Below are 25,841 nucleotides of genomic sequence, written 5' to 3' on the forward strand. Positions count from 1 at the left end.
GGATCATCTGCCCTGGATTCCCTGTGTTTCCAATTCCTATCTGTACCAGTGTATATCCTCTGGTCTAGCCAGACTTGCAAGGTAGAATTCTGATCATAATAGTGGGTGGGGGAAGGGGGTTCTTTTGAGATGTAGCCAGGCAGTTTAAGCCATTCTTGATGACCTGGGTTTCATCTTATCAAATGTGAAGTAGGAATTCTAGACACTACATACCCCATAAGCTAAGCAGTATTCTCAAGGGAAAAGGTGTTTCAAATATGGCTTTCTCCTTTCAAGTGTAGAATCACCCCTAATTACTGTTTTATTTTAGTCACTCTTATCAGTAATCATGTATTATATGTTTTAAATCCTCATTTTATAGCTCTACAATGACGTTGGAAACAATATTCTCAAAATTAGAAGAGGCATTATTATTTTTGCATAGTATGGTTAATAAGAATGAAGTTCAAGACTCAGATAGACAGTAATGGGAAGCTAGATAGGGAATCTCAGATACAGAAAATGTGTGTAGATGTGAAAATAAGAGTAAATTAGTTATTTTCAGGAAACCATAACCATATAAGTCTAGATGAACCTAAGAGTTTTGGAGAAGAGAATTTTGAAAAATAAAGTAGATCACAATGTCGTTGCCTATTAAAAACAAAGAAAATTTCTGAATTTTTCATTCTGTGCCTTCCTATTTTTAAAACTAGGAATATATTTTATTCAGCTCAACATGTGCAAAATATTATCATTTCAACATGTAACCAATATAAAATAGTAATGAGATAGTTACATTTTTATTGTATCAAATCTGTTTACATTGAGTGCAATGATATGTATTTTACACTTACAGCACACCTGAATTTGACTTGACCACATTTAAAGTGCTCGATGATCATTTGAAATGCTTGAGTTGAGTGGCCACTGTTATAAATGGCATCAATTTAAATGTCCTTTGACAAGTCCTGGTCTGCTACTTTGAATCTTTGGAGCAGATCTCTGCTGTTGGGCTGTTGCCAAAGACACATTTTATATGAAATTAGATATGGCCCTAGTACCAACCAACATTTAAAGCCAGACATGGACACAATCTATGGCTGTGTGTTTTGTGTACTTCACAGAGGCACTAGAGGAGAAATTGGTTTAGCAAAGTAAGTTAAGCCCACAATTAATAGCCATTCTATCCCTAAAGCATGCCTTTCCTCAGTAGAAGGATCTCTGATGTTCTGTCAGGCAGGTTGCTGCTCTTTAATCCACTTGTGGAGAGTAGGTATTCTTTACACATTGACTTTTGCTCCCGTTAACTACTCATCTGTCAGACAAAAACCTCCGTGGGCACAGAGCTTTTTGTCTGTACATAGGAAAGGACTTCAAAAGTTCGTGGAGAAATGACATATCTTTTTTATAAACTTTTGTATCGTGAATTGGATAAAGGTTTACAGAGCAGGTCATCAGTTTCACATTCAACAATCCATACACATTTTGTTTCATCTCATTGATTGCAATTCCCTCAATGTACCTTCACTTAACCCACTCCTCCCTATATTTTCTTTCTGGTGCAAATGGTTAATTGGCTCAGCTGATAACCAAAAAGTTAGCGGTTTGAATTCACCTAGACAACTTGGCAACATGAAAGTCCTAGCAATCTGCTTCTATCAACATCAGTTCGTGAAACCCCTTTGCAGCACAGCTCTACTCTGACAAACATAGTGTTGAGAGAAACCCAGTAGTTTCGGGTTCAAGGACTTTACATGTCTAACGTTACCTACCTTCGACAATCAGTTTTGGCAGAAGTTCTTCCATGCAGCTTTCACTGATAGCTGAAAGCCCTTAGGTTACCAAACTCAGTGCTCATTTACCACTATTTGCATATCTTGGCATTTTACTCTAATGATTTTTGTCTATCTTCCAGTTTCTAGTCAGTAAATTCTTAGTGGGTTTGGATCATGTTTACTCATTTTTGTAACCCAAGTGTTTACTAGTAAGAGTGAAAAAAGTATTTTATTTGTCTAAGCTGAATTAATAACAGAGGCTCCAGAAAATAATCTACTCCTTGAGAAATGGAAAGCTCTGAAACACCATCTAATTGCAGAGAACTCTGGGCTTTATTCCTGCTTCAGTCATCCCCTATTTGTGTGGCCCTGCATAAGTTGCATTTTTGACCTTGGCCTTATTTTTCTTGTTTGCAAGGTGAAAGTAATTGTTGTTGTCATTAGTTGCCATCTACTCAGTTCCTTCCCATAGTAACCCAAAGCACAAAAGAACAAAACACCACACAGTCCTGTGCCATCCTCATGATGGTTCCCACACCCAAGCCAATTGTTGTAGCCACTGTGTCAGCTCATCTAATAGAGGCATTCTTTTTCACTGCCCCTCCACTTTACCAGCATGATGTTCTTCTTCAGGGACTGGTCTCTCCTGACAAGATGTCCGTAGTATATAAGATAAAATCTTGCCGCCTTGCCTCCAAGGAACACTGTGGTCTTATTTCTTCCAGTACTGTTGGGTTTGTTCTTTTGGCAGTCCATGGTACTTTTAATAGTCTTCTCCAGCACTACAATTCAAATGCATCAATTCTTATTTGGACTTCCTTATTCAATGTCCAACTTTTTCACACCTATGAGACAATGGAAAATACCATGGCTTTGATCAGGTTCTCCCCATTCCTCAAAGTAACATTTTTGTTTTTCAATTATCTAAGGAGGCCTACTGCAGCAAACTTACCTAATGCAACACGTCTTATAATCTCTCCACTACTTCTTTCATATGCATGGATTGTGGATCCAAGCAAGACAAAATCCTTGACAACTTCAATCTACCTTTTCTCCATTTATCATGATGTTACCTTTTGGTCTAGTTGGGAGGATTTTGGTTTTCTTTACATTGAACTTTAAAACTGAAGGTCACCCTTGATCTTCATCAAGCAAGTGCCTCAAGTCCTCCTCACTTTCAGCACATAATAGATGTCATCTGCATGTCTCCTGTTGTTAACAAGCCTTCCTCCAATCCTGATATCACATTCTTCTTCATATAGCCATATTCTCTGATGATTTGCTCAGCATACAAAATGAATAAATATGGTGAGATGACACAACCCTGATACACACCTTTCCTGATTTTAAATCATACGGTAGTCTCCTGTTTTGTTCATACAACTGACTCTTGATCCATGTACAATTTCTGCTTGAGCACAAGCAGGTGTTCATTCTTCTCAAGGTTATCCATAGTAAACTATGGAAAGTAATTGGGTTAGGTGATTTCTAAGTTTTCTTTGAATGCTTTATCGTCATTCTATGACTATAATTTCTTTCTATACGAGGTATATTGTGATATGGTAAAAATATAATTATGTAAATTAGTTCAAATACTGAACATAGTACTTTTCTTAAGTGATCCTAACTCCATGAATCAGACTCCACATGACATTGTTAGTCAAGAACACATGGAGCTTGTGCTCCTCCTCCTCCCAAAGAGCTATATTGAAATCTTGACTTCTATACTTGTAAGTGTGACCCTGCTTGGGGAAATACACTTTTTTGGTCTCAAAAACTCTCATTAAGGAAGTCATTACCCAAATAAAGTGCGCTTGAATCATAATCCCTGCTGACCCCCCATCCCACTGTGATCTCATTGATTCAGACGCATACTCAGACACTGTCATTAAGATGATTCTGACCAATGGCAACCCTACAGAGCAGAGTAGAATTAAAGCCTCCTCTGTCTCTAGCTGTCCTGCTGGTGTTTTGAACCACTGACCTTGTTCCCTGATAGCACCACCAAGGCTCCTTTTCTGAGGGGTGTCTTAGAAATACATTAAGAACCACACACAGGAGGAAAAAAAGAATTGGAGGACCTTCCCAATTATTTAGTAAACAAATAACCTTCAGGGACCCAGAAGGTGAGACAAGAAAGTATTTGATCCTACAGCTGAGGATAGCCATCTGATGCCCTGGATTTAGACTTCTGGCCTCCAAACCAAAAAACCAAACTCACGGTATCTACAGAACTCTGAGCAAATTTACATTCTTTAATGTCTCCTGCTTTGTGCAATTTTTACTATGGAAGCCCTATGAAACTAAAACAAGAGTTACCTTCCCCTCGTCTAACAGCAAGAGGAGTTTCTTCAAGGGGAAACTGTGATTTTAGAGGTTATCATCTTGCACCCGACTGCCTGTTGCTGAGTCCAAATACCAGGCCTGTGCAGTGGAAAAGTGGGGCCTCCTTTCTTCTGCATCCTTTGCCTGTCAGGGTAGAGTTGTATTCCACAGGGTTTTCAATGGTTGATTTTCAGAAGTAGATTTCCTGGCCTTTCTTCTGAACTTAAGCCTCCAAACTTTCAGTGAGCAATCAAGTACATTCACTATGTACACCATTGATGGGCTCCTTAAACCTAAGAGTCCTCTCAAAAATAGTAGACATGGTGGTGAAGGAAATGAGAGCCATGTATCTACTAAAGATACAGCACAGGCTGTATGTATATTGAATACTTGTAACCCATTTGTCACCTCCATCCTTTGTAAACCATAAAGGCCACTTCTTCAGGGGCAGCCTCACTGCAGCTGGGGTCAATTTCCACCATGACTATGCAATTTAGTATTCCTCCCAGCAATGGATAAGGGTTCAAATTTCCTTGCCAACATTTGCTATTTTCCAATTTCTCAGTTTGCTTGTTTATCTTAGCCATCCTGGAGAATATGAAATGATATCTCATTATGGTTTAGATTTACACTTCTGATGGTTAATAAGGAAGGCCTTGTGGTACAGTGGTGAAATATACAGCTGGTACCAGAAAGGTGGGTAATTCAAACTGACCAGCCCTCCATGGGAGAATAGTGTCGCATCTGTCTATAGAGATTACAGCATTAGAAATACTGTGGGGACATTTCTATTCTATCCTATAGGGTACAGAAAGTTTTTTTTTTCCTTCTTTCTTCCTTTATTTTTTTTAATGCCTAATGGCTATGAGTAGTGGCGGCATAGTCAGTTAAGAAGTGAACTGCTGACACACCAGTGATTCATAGTAAAAATATGAAGAAATCTAATTCTGTCACGCTGTATATCCTCAGAAACTCAATGGAGCACTTCTACTCTGTCTTACAGGGTTGATTCAATAGCATTGGGTTTGATTAGCAACATTGAGTACATTTCCAGGTGTTCACTGGCCACTTAAAGATCCTCTTTTGTGAAATGTCTATTCAGGTATTTTGTTTATTTTTTCAGGTTAATTGTCTTTTTATTGTTGAGTTATTGAGGTTGTATATGTGTTACTATATTTTATCATCTAAATGACTTCTGAAAGTATTTCCATTTTTTTGTTTGTTTCTTAAATCTTGATGAAAGAATTTTGGTATTTAATTTTTTATTTTTAAATATTTTAAATTTTTTATTTTTAAATGAGGTCCCATTTGCTTATATATTTTTTCTTTTGTTACCCATGCAAGTTCCATGGGTTTTCAACAGAAATGCCAAGACTATTCAATGGAGATAAAAGAGTATTTTCTACAAAAGGTGTTGAGTCAATTTGGTATAGCCATATGTAAGAAAATTAAGTTGGGCCTTGTGTTAGTCTGGGTACTTTAAACAAATCCACAGAAACTCATGTATAAGAGAGAGTTTTATATAAAGGTTAAGTGCACATCAAGAAAACATCCCACACCAGTGCTGCCCAAGCCCACAAGTCCAACATTAACCCATATGTCCAACACCAAGCCACAAAGTCCTCTTCCATCTCACAAAACACACACTATGACACCAACTGCAGGAGGAAAGCCGAGTCAGTGAATGTATGAGCATCTCAGCGCTGGCAGGAGTCTCCACATGGCTGCTAAGGCAGCTGCACCCTGGCCCTACCATCACAAAGTAAGAGACCTAAGAACTAGAAAGATGAGGCTCACCAATTGCCCTTCAATTAACCCAATATGTGTTTATCGGCCAGGTTGAAACAATAAACTATATCAGGCTTTAACATTACAACTCAGGAGAAACACAGGGCTTTCTAGTCCCATAAATGATTACAGTCTTGGAAATTCAGGGTGGTAGTTTTACCTGACCTATAGGGTCACTATGGGTTGGCAGTGGGTTTAGTTTTGGTTTTTCAACCTTACATCATATATAAAAATTAACTCAAATGTTATCAAATAACAAAATAAAAATCCATGCAATACTTTAGAAGAAAGCATATAAGTAAGTCTTCATGATATTAAATTTGGCAAAGAAATTTTAGATATGGTAACAAAAGTATGAAACAATCACAAAAAAATAAATTGGATTTTAATTTATGAAAATGAAAAGTTTTTGTGATTCAAAGAGCTTCATCACAAAAGTTAAAGGACAACCCACATAATGAAAGAATATTTTTAAGTCATATATCTGATAGGACCTGTATCTAGAATATATAAAGAAATTATATATCTCAATAATGAAAAGAAAATTCAATTTCTTAAAAGATGAGAAATATGAATAGACATACCACCAAAGAAGATATACAAATGGTCAGTAAGCCCATAAAAAGATGCTTTGCTTTCTTGGTCTTTGGTGTAATGCCAATTGAAATTACAGTGAAATACTACTTAACACCTATCAGAATTGTTAAGATTAAAAAGTCAGATAATAACTAATGTTGGCAAGAATGTGGGGAAATCAGGAAATTTAGACATTACTGATAGAAATGTAGAGTGGAACGTAATCTGGAAGTGCTACAAATAATGACATATGGAGTTAATTTACCCCAAACCCACTCCCCATTGGTCAATTCCAAGTCATAACAATCCTATGTGAAAGAATTTAACTGCTTCTTAGGATTTCTGAGACTGTAAGTGTTTGAGGGACAGTGTCAGCCAGCCTCATCATTCTCCCAACAAGCAAAAGATGGGTTTGAACCACCAACTTTGTGGTCAACCACCCAACACTTATTCCCCTGCAACACTATGGCCCTTCGAGTTAATATATGACCCAATAATTTACCCAAGTATATAGCAACCATGAAAAATGAAAATACATTTCCATAAATAAATGTACATGAATATTTATAACACCCTTATTCACAATGGTCATTGTATGGAAACAACTCAAATGTTCATCAACAGATAATGGTAAAATAAATTCAAAACCAAACTGACTGCCATTGTGTTGATTATGTTGGTCAAAAGGGAGTTATGTTCTGATATATATATAATAGAAAAATGTTGAACTCAATATGTTAAGTTTAAAAGTCTGTTTCAAAGGCTACATATGATATGATTTCATTTATGTCCAAGGACCGAATAAGGAAACTAATAAAGACAGAAAATAGATTTGTAGTTCCTTAGAGCTAAAGGAGAGGACAGGGCTTGAGGAAACAGGAAGATAAAAGCTAAAAGGTACAGAACTTCTCCTTGAAGTGATGACAAAACCAAAACCAAACCAAATCACTGCCATTGAGTCAATGCTGATTCATAGCAGCCTTCCAAGACTGTAACGTTTTGGAGTAGAAAGTCCCTTCTTCCTTATGTGGAGCAGATGGTGGTTTCCAACTTCTAACCTTGCAGTTAGCAGCCCAACGTGTAACCACTGTGCCACCGGGGCTCCAATGTTCTAAAATTTACTGTTATGGTGGTGGCACATATCTGGAAAACGTTAAAAGCATTGAATTGCACAGTTTAAAGGAATTATATGATATGTGAATTGTGTCGCAATAAGATTTTCTTAAAATATAATACTGGGAAAAAATGAGGCACTGATAAAGCAAATGTTTTGAGAATGATGGGGGCAACAAATGTACAAATGTGCTTTACACAATGGATGTATGTATGGATTGTGATAATAGTTGTATGAGCTCCTAATAAAATTATATATATGTATATATAATACTAGGAAGAAGTGATTTCCATGAAACCATTGTTGGTCACTTGTTCCCAAATACATCTAAATATATTAAGTTTGTTAATATATGTCATGAGCCCAATCTCATTAGTATGTGCTATTGATGAAAAATTTAACCCTTAGGCTGAATTCCACCATACAGCTAAATCAGCAAACAAAGCATGAACTTTGCTAAGATCTGTGACAAAAGCACTAAAATTGTCACCATGTTACCATTAATGGTAGATATTTTCATCCTCTTGCTAATTACGGAATGGGACAATTCTTGCATATAAATATTTTTAACATTTCCTCTATTAAAAAAAACTAAGTAAATAAATATTTATAAACTATCAAGGGCTCATGCGGGAGGGGGCAGCGGGGAGGGAGGGGAAAAATGAGGACCTAATGTCGGGGGTTTAAATGGAGAGAAAATGTTTTGAGAAACAATGTACAAATGTGCTTTACACAATTGATGTGTGTATGGATTGGGATAACAGTTGTATGAGCCCCTAATAAAATGTTAAAAAAAAAATAGCAAAAAAGGGAAGGGGGAGCGGGAAGGTAGGGGGAAAAATGAGGAGCTGATACCAAGGGCTAAAGTAGAAAGCAAATGTTTTGAGAATGATGATGACAACAAATGTACAAATGTGCTTGACATACAATGAATGGATGTATGGATTGTGCTAAGAGTTGTATGAGCCCCCAGTAAAATGATTAAAAAAAAATTTTTTTTTCTAACCAAGCACTAATGGTTCCTAAGAAACTAACCTAAAGGGTGGAATATTAGGTTTGTTGTTGGTTAAGCTATATTTGTTTTTATGCCCTTATATTCTCAAAGCACAATGTTTATTTATGGGAACTCTATATAAAACTTGGAAAATCAAAACAAACAAAAACAAACAGATTTGATTTGTATCTTGAGTCATGAGAGATCAAAAATTACCAACTCAACAATATATCTATGAGATAGTCATGGGTCCCACTTCTGAAACTATTTCAGGGTAGACATGGTAAATATGGTTAAGATATGCCACCGATCTCAAATTATCCATACTCTTAAGTCATAACATTTTTTTCTTAGCCATTACAGACTTGGAGGGAGTTTCGGGTTTAGCAGGGACATCTCAAGAGTATGAGAAATAAGAATTCTGGCTCTCAAGGCCTGAATCTACAAACCATGAAACTTAGTACATCTGGAAACATTGAGATATGTGTTGCAAGATAGAGGTGGAGAAGTTTACCAAGGGCTATGAGTAATCTTTACCAGCAGTTTGGCTCTAGAAAGCATCATCTCTCCATCCATCCACTCATGATAACCATTGGGCATTACCACAGAAATTTCAGGCTAATCCTGAAAGCAAGGATTAGCCACAGAAACTGATTTTCATATTTACCGTTGTGTATTCTGAAACACCCGAGGACTCTTGGAGGATTTAATTATTTATGTAACATTGAAAATCTGGAAACCTGTGTACAAGGATCAAAGGTGGTCATAATGCCCCTAAAATGTATAAAGTCCATTTACACCACTTTTTGTGTTAAATACATAGTTTCAAGGTTTAAACTCTTGGAGAACATGAGAATCCACACTCAGCCAATAAAAACGAATAAAAAAATACAGTTCAGTTTAAAGCAAAAGAACAATCCAGTTCCCAACTGCATATTCACTTTTAGCTGACCAGTCAACTTAAAGATGGTTTAATACTCCACAAACTTGTTGCTCCACCACGTGTCGGTCAATGTGTTTTACTGTAGTGGCTTATGTGTTGGTTTGATGCTAGAAGCTCTGTCACATGACAGAATTGTGTGACTTGTTCATAGCAAAACCCTTTTTTCAACAACACAAATGATGACTATACACATGGACTTCTCCAGACATAACACACAGAAATCAAATTGAATACATCTGTGGGAAGAGAGCATGGAGAAGCTAAATATCAGCAGCTAAAACCAGGCCAGAGACTGACAGTAGAACAAATCATCAACAGCACATAAATATTTTCAGGTTGAAACTGAAGGACATGAAGGCAAGTCCATTAGAGTCAAAAGGCAACCTTGAGTCTCATTCTGCTGTGCCTCGGGTCATGATGCGCTGGAATCGACTCAATGGCATCTAACAACAAACTTGCACTTCACTCCTATCTGAACACTCTTACGTCCCTTTATTTTTAGGATATAGGCAGCTGACACAATATACAAATATGTGCTGTGGTAAACTCAAAGGACAAAAACACTTCTTATTTTTCACAAAGTTTCCAGAAATCTCTTGAAGCAAGTGTGCTTTGAAATGGATATGAAATAGTTTTTTGAAATAAGTATGCCAACACTATATTGCTGATGGAAAACTGTAAAAAAAAAACAATGTAGAAGCAGCATTAATATAGTAACACTTATATAAACATAATATCCTGAGGGAAAGATCTGATATTTAAACTATGTTGTATTGTGGTTAGGTGCCATCTAGTCAAATCCAATCCATACCCATATGCATAACAATTCTGTCCTGTGCCAAAATCACAATTGTTATGATTAAACTCATTGTTACAGCCTTTGTGTCAATCCATCTCATCAAGGTTTTTCTTTTTCATGCCCTTTCTACTTTATCAAGTTTGATGTTCTTTACCAGGGACCAGTCTCTCCTGACAACACGTCCAAGGTACATAATACAAAGATACCCATCTTCCAAGACATCGGTTTGTTCTTCTGGCAGTCCAGGGTACTTTCAATATTTTTCATCAGCACCATAAATCAAACACATAGATTCCTCTTCTGTCTTCCTCATTCAATGGGCAACTTTGCTCTGCTTAGGAGGCCATTGAAAATACTGTGGCTTGAGTGAGGCATACCTTAGTCATTAAAGTAACATCCTTACTTTTTAATGCCTTAAAAGAAGCCTTGTGCAGCATATTTACCCAACGCAATCCGTTATTTGATCTCTTGATGATGATTCCATAAGCTGTGACTGTGGATCCAAACAAAAAGAAATCCTTGATAACTTCAATATTATTTCCATTTACCACAATGTCACTTATCAGTCCCGTTGTGATGGTTTTGTTTTCTTTCCATATTGAAGAGGGTAAACCTTGTTCTTCATCAGCAAATGCTTCAAGTTCTCATGTTCAGACAACAAAATTGTGCCATTTGATATTGTAGGCTGTCATACGCCTTTCTTCAATCATGTTGCTGTCTTAATCTTTATATAGTCCAGCTTCTCGCATTATTTGCTCAGCATAAAAATTTAATTTGAATGGTTAAAGCATATAACCCTAACACACACCTTTCTTGATTTTAAACCACGCAGTATTCCCTTGTCCTGATCAAACGACTAATTCCTTATCCAGGTTCATATTGTACATGAGCACAAGTAAGACTATTCATGGTTTATTGTGATCCACACAGTCAAATGCCATTGTATTGTAAATAAGGCCCGACTGAACATCTTTCTGTTATTCTCTGCTTTGAGCCAAGATCCATCTGACATCTGCAATGATATCTCTTGTTCCACCTCCTTTTCTGAATGTGGCCTGAATTTTGGTAACTTGGCATCAATTTACTGCTGCAACCATTGTTGGGTGATATCAATGATATTTTTCGATAATTTCTACATTCTGTGAGATCACTTTTCTGTGCAATAGGCACAAACATGGATCTTTCCCAGTCAGTTAGCCTGTATTCGTATCAGTTAGCCTTTATTCGTATCATAAACTAACGAGTGTTTCCAGTGCTTCATCAGGTTGTTGATACATGTCAATGGTATTCTGCCGGTTACTGGAGCCTTCAGTGCAGCTTGGACTTCTTCCTTCAGGACCATTGACTCTCGATCGTATGCTACCTATTGAAATGCTTTTGGGTACAGTGACTGTGTATCTTTCCATCTGCTATCTATGCTTGTTGTATCATTCAGTATTTTACCCATATAATCTTGTACTATTTCAATTTGAGGCTTGAATTTTTTTCTCCAATTCTTTAACCTTCAGATATACTGCATGTGTCCTTACCTTCTGGTTTTCTAACTCTAAGTTCTTGCACATTTCATTATAATACTTTAGTCTTTCCTTTCTAGATGCCCCTCTGAAATGTTCTATTTAGCTCTTAGACTTCATAAATCCTCCCATTTGCTTTAGCTACTGCATGATCAAGAGCAAGCTTCAGAGACTGTTGTGACATCTACTTCGATCTTTTCTTCCTTTCCTGTTTTCGGTGATATTTTGCTTTCTTCATGGATGAAGTCTTGATGTCTTCCCACAGCAAGTCAAATCTTTCATTAGTGTTCAATGAGCCAAATTTATTCTTGAAATAATTTCAAAATTTAGGAGGATATATTCAAGGTCTTATTTGACTCCTGTGGGCCTGTTCTGATTTTCTTCAACTGCAGCTTAGATATGAGTGTGATCTGTCTCACAGTCAGCCCATGATCTCATTTCTGCTGCTGATATTGAGCTTCTCCATCATCACGTCCTACAGATCTAGTCGATTTTGTTTCTGTATATTCAGTCTGAAGAAATTCATATGCATAGTTCTCTTTTATGTTGTTGAAAAAAGATATCTGTGATGAAAAAGTAATTGGGCTTGCAAAATTTTGTCATGCATCCATATCAGAGTTGACATGGCAAATTCTATCATGAAAGCCAGCCAGGACAGAACAATTCACACAGCCCTGCCAAACACAAGGGATTTGTGATAGAACATGTTTCTCCTCTCAGAAAATCACACGCACTGTTGAGATGGAAAGAATAAAAGTATTAGCTTAAATACTATCTGGGGTGGAACATAGCTGCTATACAAAACAACAACAACAAAAGACTATCTAATTTAAAATCTGGATTGCTTTCATCTTTTCACCTGCTATGGCTCCACCAAGTTCAATAGTCCTGTCAAAGGACCACACTCCTTTTTCCCATCAAAGCCTTTATAGAGCTCTGGACTCTAGAAAACCACTGTTTTAAAATAAATCGAATGGTATGTTTAAGGTTTCTTCATAGTTCTAAAGGTTTGTCTTCTTATAAGTCTTTGTTCTGGGACTATCTCAAGGCTTAGAAAGGAGGTTGGGAAGAGCTCAGATCATGACACTCCATAGTGATACAGAAGTCCTAATAAGCTTTTTCATTCAAAACAACTTAGAAATTAAAAAAAAACTTAGCAATTTCATAACTCAAAGATCAGTAGGATGCCATCATTACCATGAGGGTGCTTAACCTCGAGGTGCTTATAGGTATTTCCAGTAAGGCACTGAAGCCAATTTCTTGAGAAGCACTTGGGAATTCTGACTGAATCGTGTGAGAATAGATTCACAAAGCTCCCTAGTGCTATGAGCTAAACAAAAATTAAAAGTGACATGCAGGTTTAAGTGCCTCCTGGTGGAAGTAGTAGTCAGGATGCCTCAAACAAGTTGGGGTACCCTGAGACTCCAATGCAAATAGACCTGAGTCCCACTCTTGAAGAGTATGGGCAGGACAGCTTAGAAAATATAAGTAAAATTCTTCCAGTAACATATTAAGCTGATACTTCATGGTCCCACGGGTAGAAGACATAGTCTTACCATAGTAGATAAATCTCTTTAAAATATACTTGTAAAACAATTACCTCCAACTTGATATTCTAACTCATTTCCCAAAGTAACAACATGTTTTTCTTTCCTCTTTGCTTCATGGGATTTCAGAAGCAAAGCATCAAATGCTAAAGTTCTTTCCTTCTGCATGCTATGTTTTAGGACCCAGAACATTCTGGATCAACTACAATACCATGTGAACTTGTTCAGTGTTTAGTATGGTATTTACATTGGCAAATTCTCAAGCAGCCTACTTTTTCCCACATACTCTATTTATTTCTTCCCCCTAACCTCACTTGCTTATTACCTGATTACTATCAATATGTACAAAGCAAGAGAAAATGTGTATTGATAAAAAAATTCCTTTTAAAAGGAAAAATTTTATACTGACCTTTGCATTCAAATCCAAAATTAGTTATTTTACCTTCTAAAATGAATAGTATCTCAGATGCCTAATGCATACCAGTATATTTTTAAATCTCTTTTATGACGTGACACAGTTATTAGCTTGAAATAGAAACATTGTGATCTGTGTTGGGAAAGAAGAAAAACCTCCACAAATTGATTTCTTATATCAGAACTTTGTTAGAATTCTATTTTATGAGTTAATTTAATTCACAGAATAAAACTATTTGATAGAGTATTGTTCATATTTTTAAGATGAGAAAACAGAATTAAAATATGCCCAAGCATATTTTCACAAGAAAGAAAAAGTAAAATTAGCTGTCAGAAAAGACTCTGAAACTTGATCTTGATTGTAGAGTATATAAATGCAATAGAAAACGTGAAGAGGTAAAAGAACTAAGTAGAAAATGTTAAAAGGTAGCTTGAGAAAACAGAGTATTATTAGAAATACCAAAGTTAGAAAACCAAATAAGAACACATTCAGCATGTCTGAAGCTGAAATACCCAGAGAGAAAACTCAAGCATTGAGTTGTAATACTAAAGAAGTCTATGGAAAAAATAGGACCTAATGCAAGAAGTGTCGAAAGAAGAGAGAAGAATATGTAATCAAAGTGCCATAAAGAATTGACAATGAGCTCATTCTAAAGCGACATATGCTTGAAAACCAAGGATACCTAAGGAAAAACCCCAAGCTGCACTGAAGCCATATCCTAAGAACAAGACTCCAGGAATTGCTGGCATACCAATTGAATGTCTGCCTGACCAACAACTGCAAGAGATACACATTTGTACCCATTCAAAATTATGTACCCCAGTAGAACATGGAAATTATTCAACAATATTATTTTTAATAGTTTTATTAGGAACTCATACAACTCTTATCACCATCCATACATACATCCATTGTGTAAAGCACATGTGTACATTCAATATTATTAATAATGCGTGCAAGTCAAAGTGTGTTGAAGATAATTCAAAGAGGGCTTCAGCAGTTCATTGACAGAGATCTACCCAAAATTCAAGCAGAATTCAGAACAGGATGTGGAAAGAGGAATATCATTTCTGCTGTGAGATGAATTGGCTAAAAATAGAGAATACCAGAAAGATATTTCCTTGTGTTTTAATTGACAATGCCAAGGCCTTTTACTGTGTGAATCATAAGAAAGCATCAGTAACATTGAAAAACATGGAAATTCCAGAACACCTCATTGTGCTCATGTGGAGGCTATACATACACCAAGACTTAATCCCTGGAGCTGAATAAGGTATATTGCATGGTTTAAAATCAAGAAAGATGTATGTCATAGTAGTATTCTTTCATCATATTTTTTTAATTTGTATGATGAACAAATAAGTTGGACTAAGTGAAGGAAAACGTGACATCAGGTTTGGAGGAAGTCTTATGAACCCCCTGCTGTATGCATCAATTTTGCTTGCTGAAAGTGATGAGGATTTGAAGCACATAGCGATGACAATCAAAGACTACAGCCTTCAGTATGGGTTACAACTCAATGCAAAAAAATAAATAACTGAAGGAATAGACATCATGATAAACAGGTGAAAATTTAAAATGGTAAAGGATTTCATTTTATTGGATTCACAACCAATGCTCATGGAAAAGCAGTCAAGAAATCACAGGATCCATTGCACTTGGAGAATCTGCTAAATGCACCACTTAAAAGTGTTAAGGAGCAAGAATGTCCTTTTGAAAAGTAAGATACACCTGACACAAGACACGGTTTTCACTTGACTCGTATACATACGAAAGCTGGACAACAAATATGGAAGATTATTGAAAAAAATGATGTATCTGAAATAGGGTGCTGGGAAAGAATATTGAAAGTACAAAAGACGCCAAGAAAAACCAACACATAAAGCTTGGAAGAAGGTCAGCCAGAACGCTCCTTAGAACCAAGGATGGCGAGCCTTTGCCTCACATAGTGTAGACATGTTATCAGAAGAGATCAACGCCTGGGAACAGATATCATGCTTAGTGAAGTAAAAGGTCATCAAGAAGATGCAGGACCTTGGATATGATTGACAGAGTGGCTGTAAGCATAGACTCCTGCATAGCAATTATGAGTACGGCACAAGTTAGGCAGTGTTTCGTTCTGTTGTACACAGAGTAACAATGAGACAGAGCTGATTCAAAGGCACCTAACCATGACAACAGTAACGGCATGTATGCACATTATTTTATTTCACATGTCTGGAAATCAAGAGGTAGACAAGAAGTAATATAGTCTTTGCTAATAGGAAGACTACACCTTTCAGTAGCCATCTCTATGATCATTAACAATACCAAATCATACTCCAGCCACACAAGAGATGGATGGCATCCTACAAGACATCCCTGGATATGAAGGGGCACAACTTTCCTTGAAAATCATCTCTGAAAGTAAAATATGAGAGTACTTGAATACATTACTAGCATGGAAATTGTATAAAACTCATTACCTGTTGAAATATTTCATATAATTTTTGAATATCGTACCAAAAATTAGCAGTATTCTTAGCATATGACACTCTTTTTTTTTTAATTTATTTTTTTAAACATTTTATTAGGGGCTCATACAACTATTATCCCAATCCATACACACATCAATTGTGTAAAGCGCATTTGTACATCATTTCTCAAAACATTTTCTCTCCACTTAAACCCCCGACATTAGGTCCTTATTTTTCCCCTCCCTCCCCGCTCCCCCCTCCCTCATCAGCCCTTGGTAGTTTATAAATGGGTATTTTGTCATATCTTGCCCTGTCCGACGTCTCCCTTCACCCACTTTTTGGTTGTCTGTCCCCCAGGGAGGAGGTCACACACAGTTCCATGTAATCGGTTCCCTCTTTCCTACCCATTCTCCCTTTAACCTCCCTGTTTTGCCACTCACACCACTGGTCCTATAGGGCTCATCCGTCCTGGATTCCCTGTATTTTCAGTTCCTATCTGTACCAGTGTACCTCCTCTGGTCTAGCCAGACTTGCAAGATCGAATTCGAGTCATGGTAGTGGGAGCGGGGAGGAAACATTTAGGAACTAGAGAAAAGTTGTATTTCTCATCATTGTTACATCGCACCCTGACTGGCTCATCTCCTCCCGGAGACCCCTCTGCAAGGGGATCTCCAGTGGCCTACTAATGGGCTTTGGATCTCCATTCCGCACTCCCCCCATCATTCACTATGGTAAGATTTTTTGTTCTGATGATGCCTTATACCTGATCCCTTCGACACCTCGTGGTTGCATAGGCTGGTGTGCTTCTTCCATGTGGGCTTTGTTGCTTCTGAGCTAGATGGCCGCTTGTTTACCTTCAAGTTTTTAAGACCCCAGACGCTATATCTTTTGATAGCCGGGACCATGCATATGACACTCTTGGCTTAAAACTTCAACTACAAATATTTCTCAGGAATATATGGAACATATTACTTTGCCATAGGAACTATTTTCTTTCTGGCTTTCTGTGTCTAGATGATACATCAGTTTGATTGAGATAGCCAACATCTATGGAAAGTCTATGGGTCTCGACTGTGTTTGTCTCCAGGGATACTAAGTGACAGAGTTCACTTTTAAAGAGCTCAGAGCTTGATGGAATGTACTCTTTTTTTCTTTCTTTTTAGCTTATTTAGTCATTGCTGTGGTCCACTAATAATTTTAAAATCTTAAATCACATGGCTGAATATGGAAGCATAACACATCAGTACTTTTATATAAGGCATGGTTTTATGCATTATCTCAATACACTGGGGAAAAATCTGAAATCAACTTCAGGGAGACATTAAAGGAGTCACCCGTATCTTGAATAATCTTTGTCGGCTTGCTTATCAGTTCTTCTCTCTTCCCCTTCATTCCTGCCCTTACCCTTTCTCTGAGTTTCTCTTGTGTTCTCTGTGATACGTGGGGTTTCTAAAGTAATTGGTTCAAGGCAAGGATAGTTGCTCTTAGGCTAGAAAGCTATACTGCCACCATCTATTTTGAATTAATCTCACTTGAACTACTCCTATTAAAATTTAGCTAAATTCAATCAGCCTGCCCTACTGGAGCAACATACAGAGGATGAGGAAAATCTTGCCATATTTGACATTTCTAGCATGGCAATTGCCATACCAGTTTCTTTCCAGATTCACCTCTGGTAATGGGGTAGGTATCACTCACTAGTTGGAACCTATAAACATGAACATGAAACTCATCTTTCCTAGGGAAAGTAAGACCAGTGGGATAATTTGGGATTTTATAGCTAATGCGCAAGTCCTTTTACTAAACATAACTCATGAAAAACACCCAGGGGCCAATATAAAGGAGGATGAGGAGGTTAGAACAACAACAAAACAACATCACAGTGTAGTCAATTTCTAATTATAGTGTATTGACCCTGTAGGAGAAAATAGAACTGTCCTGCAGGGTTTCCAAGGATATAAATCTTTATAGAAACAGATTGCTGCATTCCCCCCCCCCCCATGAAACAGATTGCGCATTCAAACCCTCAACCTCTGAGGTCAGCAGCCCAGCCCTGAACCACTGGGCCAACAGGGTTCCAAAGACATGGGCTTATCTGGAATTTAAAACTGGGGCTGCTCTTAGGACATTGCACCCAGTAAAAGTCAATGCTATTTGATTGGCCTTGGTTTTGAGTTAGCACCACCTGGGATCACAAAACAAGCCAAAAACTGTGCCAAAAAACCCTGCTTGTGGTTCTTCATTTCATATTATTTCTAAATGAAAAAGAGATAGGGCCACTACTTAGGGGACTCTGAGCTTCTGTCAAGCGTGTTGGAAAAATTTGAAAGGGGGCAACAATGATGATCACACAACATGCAAGATACAAGTAATGTCACCAAACTGCACATGTGAAGAATGTTCAAATGACAAATGTGTTGTTCCATGTACAATTATCATAATTTAAAAATTAAAAACACACACAAAGAAAATCATTTCCTACCACACCTATGTGTGGTAGGACCATCTGCCCAGAAAGAGCATGGAGATGTTCCTTGTATCTATTTCTAGAGCTATTCCCAAGTCTGCCGATTGCTTGCTCAATATAAGCACCCTCAGAATTGTGATCCTGCCCTAAATAATATGCTTCAGGATTTTCTACCTACATTTCACATTTTTCTAATTTAACCATTTTCTTATTCTGAGAACTCTTTCTTTGTCATGTTGTTGAAAACCTCTAAATAAGATGAGGCTGGTGACCTTGCTTGCCTTTGATTAAAAGCTGAGTCAGAGTGCCCTTGGAAAACAACTTCAGGATGTTTGAAGCGTCAAGTCCAATCAGGATCGAAATCCCAAATTTTAATCAGTCTTTCGTAATTAGCACGTGCTATATTGATTTCATGTGTCCAAAAGCAGAGTAAGTACGAAGTGCTTGAATATGCTAGGTCAAACTAAGTCACGCTGTGTCAGGGCAAAGGGATGGGGGCTGGTCTTTTTCCAGCCTCACTGCAAACATAGTGCTGGGCTGTTTATATCTTAGTGCTTTTTCTGTCACTACTAAGCCACCATGGAGAAGATGAAAAATTCTAGTCCTGGTGCATAAGCAATTTGGCCAGAAACCAAGAGGGTGGCCGTGGACTGCCATGCAGAACGTTGCTCATGGGTTTTTGTCTTTATTTGGGTACCAGAAGAAAGAAAATGAGCAAAGAAGAATGGAAGCTAGGAAGAACACACTTCTTAAAGAAAAAGTTAAAGATCCTGGTTCGAGTTTGGATTACTAAAGGGTTTACTCCTGCATTTGGGTGCCATTGAGAGAAAACTCCTGTTTGTCCTAGAGAGTCCTGATCCATATACTCATTCAACAGATGTCTTGCATTATGAACAGAATGCTTATATGGCATAAGGCCTGTCTAATCAGTGTTCGTTAAACATGGACATATAAGGGGTGCCAGATACTTGGCTAACCTCATCCCTTCTATCAGGCCACATACACTTAATAGTAATTTACACTTGGCACATGTAAAATGAACAAACTTGTTCTAATATTATAGTGCAACTGGTTAGTTCTTTCAAAGTGGTGCAGTGGGGGAGGTGCAGTATTTTATAATTTCTGCTTCTTGAAATAGGATCCATTCTTTGGTTGATACCAGATTCTACAGTTATGTAGTTGTTGCTCTATTCTGAAAACAATAACAAAATTAGTATTCTTAATTGATGCTTCCTGTATTATCACGATGACATGATAGCCAATCATGATTTGGATTTAATATTTATTCTTTACTAAAGCTATAAAACAATTCTGATAAGGTGCAAAGCAATTGAAACTTAAAGGATGACGAAAAAAAAACCTCTTTTTCATGAAAATAAGAAAACTTTTTGCCAAAGTAGGTTTTCCTGACACGTTCTCCTGAAATTAGGTGCCGATTTGATTAGACGTCCTATCCTTTCTGACTCATGAAACACAGGCAATTCTCCCATTAAAAAGAAAATATTTATGGAAACAATGCAGAGGTGTTGCTGAGAAACTGGGGGCAGGAATCTGAAAAGAATTGCATGATAAATATGAACATTCTGTAAGGCAATTGCAGGAGCTAGAGCAGTAGACTAAATAACAATTGAAACAATAATAACCGGAGTTTAATTGGTGGGTTTCATTCTGAATTTCCTAGTTGCACCACCCTTTGTGCAAGCCTTAGGTGCCCCCTAGCTAAGGCAGGAAAGAGATCCACATATTTTTACCATTGCAAGCACTGGAGCTTCCACTGCTTACAAGAATCCCCTGAACCACATCCCTGCCAAGCCGTTTACTTGATGTCACCAGTACTGCTGACAGCTACAGTGTCTGATTTTTTTGTTCCTTCACAATAAATGCTTTAATTAAACTAAAGCCTCAAACTTTCCTCTTTTGTGTGGGTTGACAGCTCTGACTTACAACAGAAAAGAATTTAGTTGAAAAGTGAAAAAATACCATTTACTTTGGTGAATAGTGAATCATCATAACCACACCACTAAATTTGCATAGAATATGAATGGGTCCTAAGAGACCTTCTCATTTAACTTTCTTATTCTGCATATGAGAACACAGAGGCCAAAGAGGTTAAGTAACTTGTCCAGGGTCATAAGCTAATTAGAGGCACAGCTGAGACCAATATCTTGTCAGGAACGAAGTGACCTATGAAGAGGTCCTGGGACAGCACCTGAATACAGGCTTAGAAATGATTACTTTTCATTTCCTTTTCCTTCAGGGCTCTCTGGGGCACAGTGATTAACCAGAAGGTCAGCAGTTCTAACCGCTCTAAGGGTGAAAGATGTAACAGTCTGCTTCTTTATGGATTACAGCCTTGGAAACCGGTGGGACAGACCTACTCTGTCCTATAGGGTCACTAGGGGGTCAGAATTGACTCAAGGGCAATGGCTTTTGCTGGAATACAGTATCCAAGACACGCTCAGAGATTATTCTCCAACTCTTTTCTTCAAGTCTCAGGTTCCTGACACGAAATTCCATATCCTACCAAAAATTGACTTAAATTAACTCAACTAGACAAGTTGAATTTTCACTCTTCAGGGACCTAAACTAAATTTCCTTTCAATCATTCTCACCTGATTGACCTATAATGTGTGGTTTAGGAGCATGCAGGATTTTAAAGCCACCGCATATTCCAGATGTTCTTAGAGCAAGGTGCGGAGGTAAAGGAATCAAAATTACTCCTTGAGCATCCCCCTCACCTCTCACCCAACCCTGTAAATATCTGTCCAACAATGAGTCCAAAATTTTATTCCAATGCCATTAAATTATATGAAAGGCATATGCCATGATTGAGATGCAATGCCCTGATTCAACATTTATGCAGGGAACACTGGTCTTCCATAACTGGTAAAATATTCTGATGATAGTACCTTTTTACCTTGCTGATTTATTACACATTCTTAATTAAAAAGCACATTATTTTTGGAACATGAAGTACTATTTTGATTAAGTAGGCACTTTGGAGTGGTCTTTCTGCAATAACAATTATAACGTCATATAAATAGCTTTTCATATTACAACAGGCTTTCAATATGGCCTGAGTAAATAATGCATTTGACTTGAAAAGAATTAATAGGCTTTCTGACTGAAAATTTTTCCCAAGAATTTCTCTAATCTTTCTACTGTTAGCCATTGCACTGAATGAAGGCATTGATTCAATCAATCAACAAGCATTATTGAGTGCCTATGTTTCAAGCAGTGAGCTAAACACTGAATAAGCTTTGGAAAAAAAGCAGATATAGTCTTCTTCTTAAGATGCTTACAATCCAGAAAGAAAAATGAGCATGCTTTTCTGACTGTGTACTTCAGCAAATGCTTTTCAGCATAAAATACCATCTATAGCTGTGTATCTACTTGGTTAAACTTTGGGCAGCTAACCTTCAGGCTGGCTGTTCAAATCCACCACAGGCTCCACAGGAGAAGGCAGTCTGCTTCCATAAAGATGTACAGCCTCAGAAACCGTAGGGAGCTGTGCTGCTCTGTCCTACATGAGTGTGGTGAGTCAGAGTCAACATGAGGCAGTGAGTTTGGTTTAGTTATAAATGCACAGTACTGAGCTAAAATAATATGTGCATTATAAAACAGACAAATCAGGTGATTGTAAGTGATGTGCTCAAAACATGCGCATGTAACTCTATTGATTTTGACTTGTACTCTGGTAGATTGCTTTCTATGTCCTTAAAGAGTATACTTCTGCTTGGAAGACAACTGACCTAGACAAATAAGTCCCCTCCTTTCTCATCAAATTGAGCAGCAACCATACAGTCCATTCATTTCTGCTACACTTTGATTCCATTATCATATAGTGCTTGTTACCTAATCAACAGTGAGGTTCACAATGAAGACATTGATCCATATCAGTTTTATGTAAAAAGAAAAACTATATTTTCTTCTTTCTCCTCTTAATTTAAAGATATCACGTTTCTTAATAAGCAAGTGAGGGAAAAGTAAATTAAATGCTAAAAAATGCACCTGAATAAATGAGCAAAAACTGAAACTAAAGCAAGATCTAGAGCATAACATAGGTGGGCATTCCAGATGTGGGACTGGCTCCAGTCACATTGGAAGCAGCAGCAGTAGCTTCCAGCACATGCTGCCTGACACCCATGTCAGCAGGGCTTAGGCCAGCTGGGCTGAAGAGGTGAGAACAGAAAGTAGCCAGGACAGTGGGAAAGAAAATGAGAAGTGGCCCTAAGGAAGAACTGCCAGGGTCTGAGGCCTAAAAGCAGTGGGTGGCCTTCTGAGGGCCAGGCAGTTTGGGCCCACAGGCAAGAGTCCTCAATGTGTTTTCAATTTGAGGAACAGCAATTTGCCATAAAGGTTGTAAATATATATGACCTTTTCCCTCTCCATGCAGCCAGACTAAGTCTCTTGACACTCCCCGCAATAAACAGCAGTTTGTTTCAAGAGACTTCCATGGAGAAACAGGTTCAGCCCTAACTTCATAAACTAGAGAAAAAATAGCCTGAAGGTAAACCTGGTATCAGTTTAGTCACCTAAATCTGGGCAAGAGAGAAAGTCAGAGGAGGGAGAAGAAATGAGTTACTCCCACGTCCTGTCTAAGGGAACAAAAATTGTACTGGTCTCCTGATCTTGGATCTGAAACAGTGCTTTGTAATCTTTCTATTTTCTTTGGATTCACTTAAATGGACAATTGTTATGCATTTTGCACTGCACTAAATTGCTACCTCTTTCAATAACAACTCTCCTAGGATTAACAAATACTAAAAAAGCCAACTGGCTGACATGTTCCTAAACTGAATAAAGCCCTAAATGTATATTGCTCTCCCCCACAGTTTTTCCCCATTTGAATAAAATTCCAGATGTTTTCAAGCACAGAAGATCTGTGTGGTACTCTCATCAGGAACATGATATTATTGATTGTGTGAAATTGCCAACAAAAAACCATGAAACATTCATAATATGATTTAGCATAAAGATGGAAATCTAACAAAGGTATTTTGTATAAAAACTGGGCTCACTTTATTACAAGATTTTGTTGTAAATAAAAAAATTAACTTCTACCATATTATAGCCACTATTTTCCCTGACAAATTATTCTCATATTTTTCACTTTATATTATGAAATGATCATATTTTCACTAGACTCACAGGATTAAATTTTAGTTCACTACTTCTTAATGCAGCTGTGGGTGATTTATTAGGAGTTTTAAGTCTTAGATCCCATGTTTATAAAGTAGGAATAATAATAACACCTGCCTCATAGAATTATAGGAGAGATTATATTCTTATTTGCAATTGCAAATATTCTCCCTGTGTTCTCTATCCTCCTCTCATCCTGCTTTATTTTGCTTTTAATGACTTTTTCATCTGAATCACTGTATATCAATATATATATCACTTGTTGTTTATTATCATTCTGCCCCAACTAAAAGACAAATTCCATGAGAACAGTGGTTTGCTCTCTTTATGCATTTCCAAGACCTAGACTAGTGCTTGACATACAATGAGAACTCAATAAATGTTTGTTGCAAAAATTAATTAATTGATTTTTGAGTGTGTCTAGCAGAATGTAAAATAAGCTTTCTGAGTTTGTACGTAACTGGAAATATCTTTGGTTTTTTATTTATCTGTGATTGGCAATTTGATTTGGTGTGATATTTTAGGATACAAATTATTTTTCTTCTGTAATTTAAGGGATGCTCTATTCCTGGTAGTAGGTCATGCTGATGACACATCGCTACAAGTGACAACTTGTTTTTCTGGACTTCTATTGATGTTGTCCTAAGAAGTAGCAGTGTTTTCTCTTTGAAATGCTCTCTGAGTTCTCTTTTCCCCAAGCACTTTTACTATTTCTCTACTTTTGTCATTACTATGAAGTTGCCTCTTTATTTAAGGCTATAAGACAACAATAAATTAAATGCCAAAATGAGACTGACACTTGCTGCTCTTACCTATTCATTTTCAGAGCATTTTCAGATGTCTAGCCGCAGGAATCATAATACTGCATCCAGCCTGGATGAGGACAGGGCTGGATGGAGAGAACCGTCTGGCCAGTGTTCAGGGAGGCCCCTTGTTCTGAGGCCATTGTTTTTCATTCCTTACTCCCTTGTATAAAATGGCAACTGCCATAAACAAGCCTCCAGTTACTCCCAGGAGAGGTGGACATCCAGGGGCCCTGATGTATCTAAGTCGAAGTCTTCAATGATGCAAAGGGGCATCTTCTGGGCTTAACTGAGTGCCAGCCATGTCACAATCTGTTTTTCATCCAGGTTATTTGCTGCAATATGTCATTCTCTGTGCTTTGGAGCTTTAGTTTAAGTGTATGCCTCATCTGTATTTCCTGGGAAAATAGCAAAACAATAATGTAAGAACTGGATAGTTATGGATTCAAATCTGCCTGGAAGTGTTTTGAAAGAAAGACCTTGTGATCTAATTCCAAAAGGTCACCATCATGGACCCCCTATGGAGCTGCTCTGCTCTGACACATACGGGATCCCCTGGAGTCAAAATTGACACAACAGAAAGGGTGCTGATTCCTATCCAGCTGGTCATCTGAAAGCAAAAGTCACACAGTGCATTTCTGTATATCATATTATTGTTATGCGTAGTTTCCCAAGAGGTCCAGTCAGACCTAAAATTGAACGCACAGCCAGGACAAGTGTCCCTCACTCTTTGAAAGTTCACTTGAGGCAACATTGCCTTTGCAGAGGCCTACCAGCTTTGGGTAATTAGAAGAAATCCAGAAGAGTTTGGGTTTTATGATAAAGATGAAATGCAAAACTAATACTCAGTATTTTTTTAAAAAAAAGAAAGTTATTAAAAGACCAGTGCACCCTGTGCTGGAAGAATAGGGTAGATAAGCAACTTTCCTGGAATTATGCACTTAGCTCAACATCAAACCACCATAGCTTTGAACTGTTGCTGTGAGCCCTTTTGGTATTACTGTTACTTCAGATTTTGTGTGGTTTGGGTTTGATTTGATAGGTTATTTGTTTGTGTGTCAGAGTGCTTAAAATTCTTCCTGTCTGTAGTAATGGTAATTGACTTTTCAATTTAGGGCACTTCTGCTGAGGAAAGAACTATAAGAAGAGGGAGGGTGTATGGGTGACTTCTCAACCTCTAGGACTTCTCTGGAACCCCAGAGTG

The sequence above is a fragment of the Echinops telfairi genome, unplaced genomic scaffold, assembly GCF_000313985.2.
Source record: "Echinops telfairi isolate 266 unplaced genomic scaffold, ASM31398v2 ScPeMD7_9;HRSCAF=40, whole genome shotgun sequence".
Taxonomy (NCBI): Eukaryota; Metazoa; Chordata; class Mammalia; order Afrosoricida; family Tenrecidae; genus Echinops; species Echinops telfairi.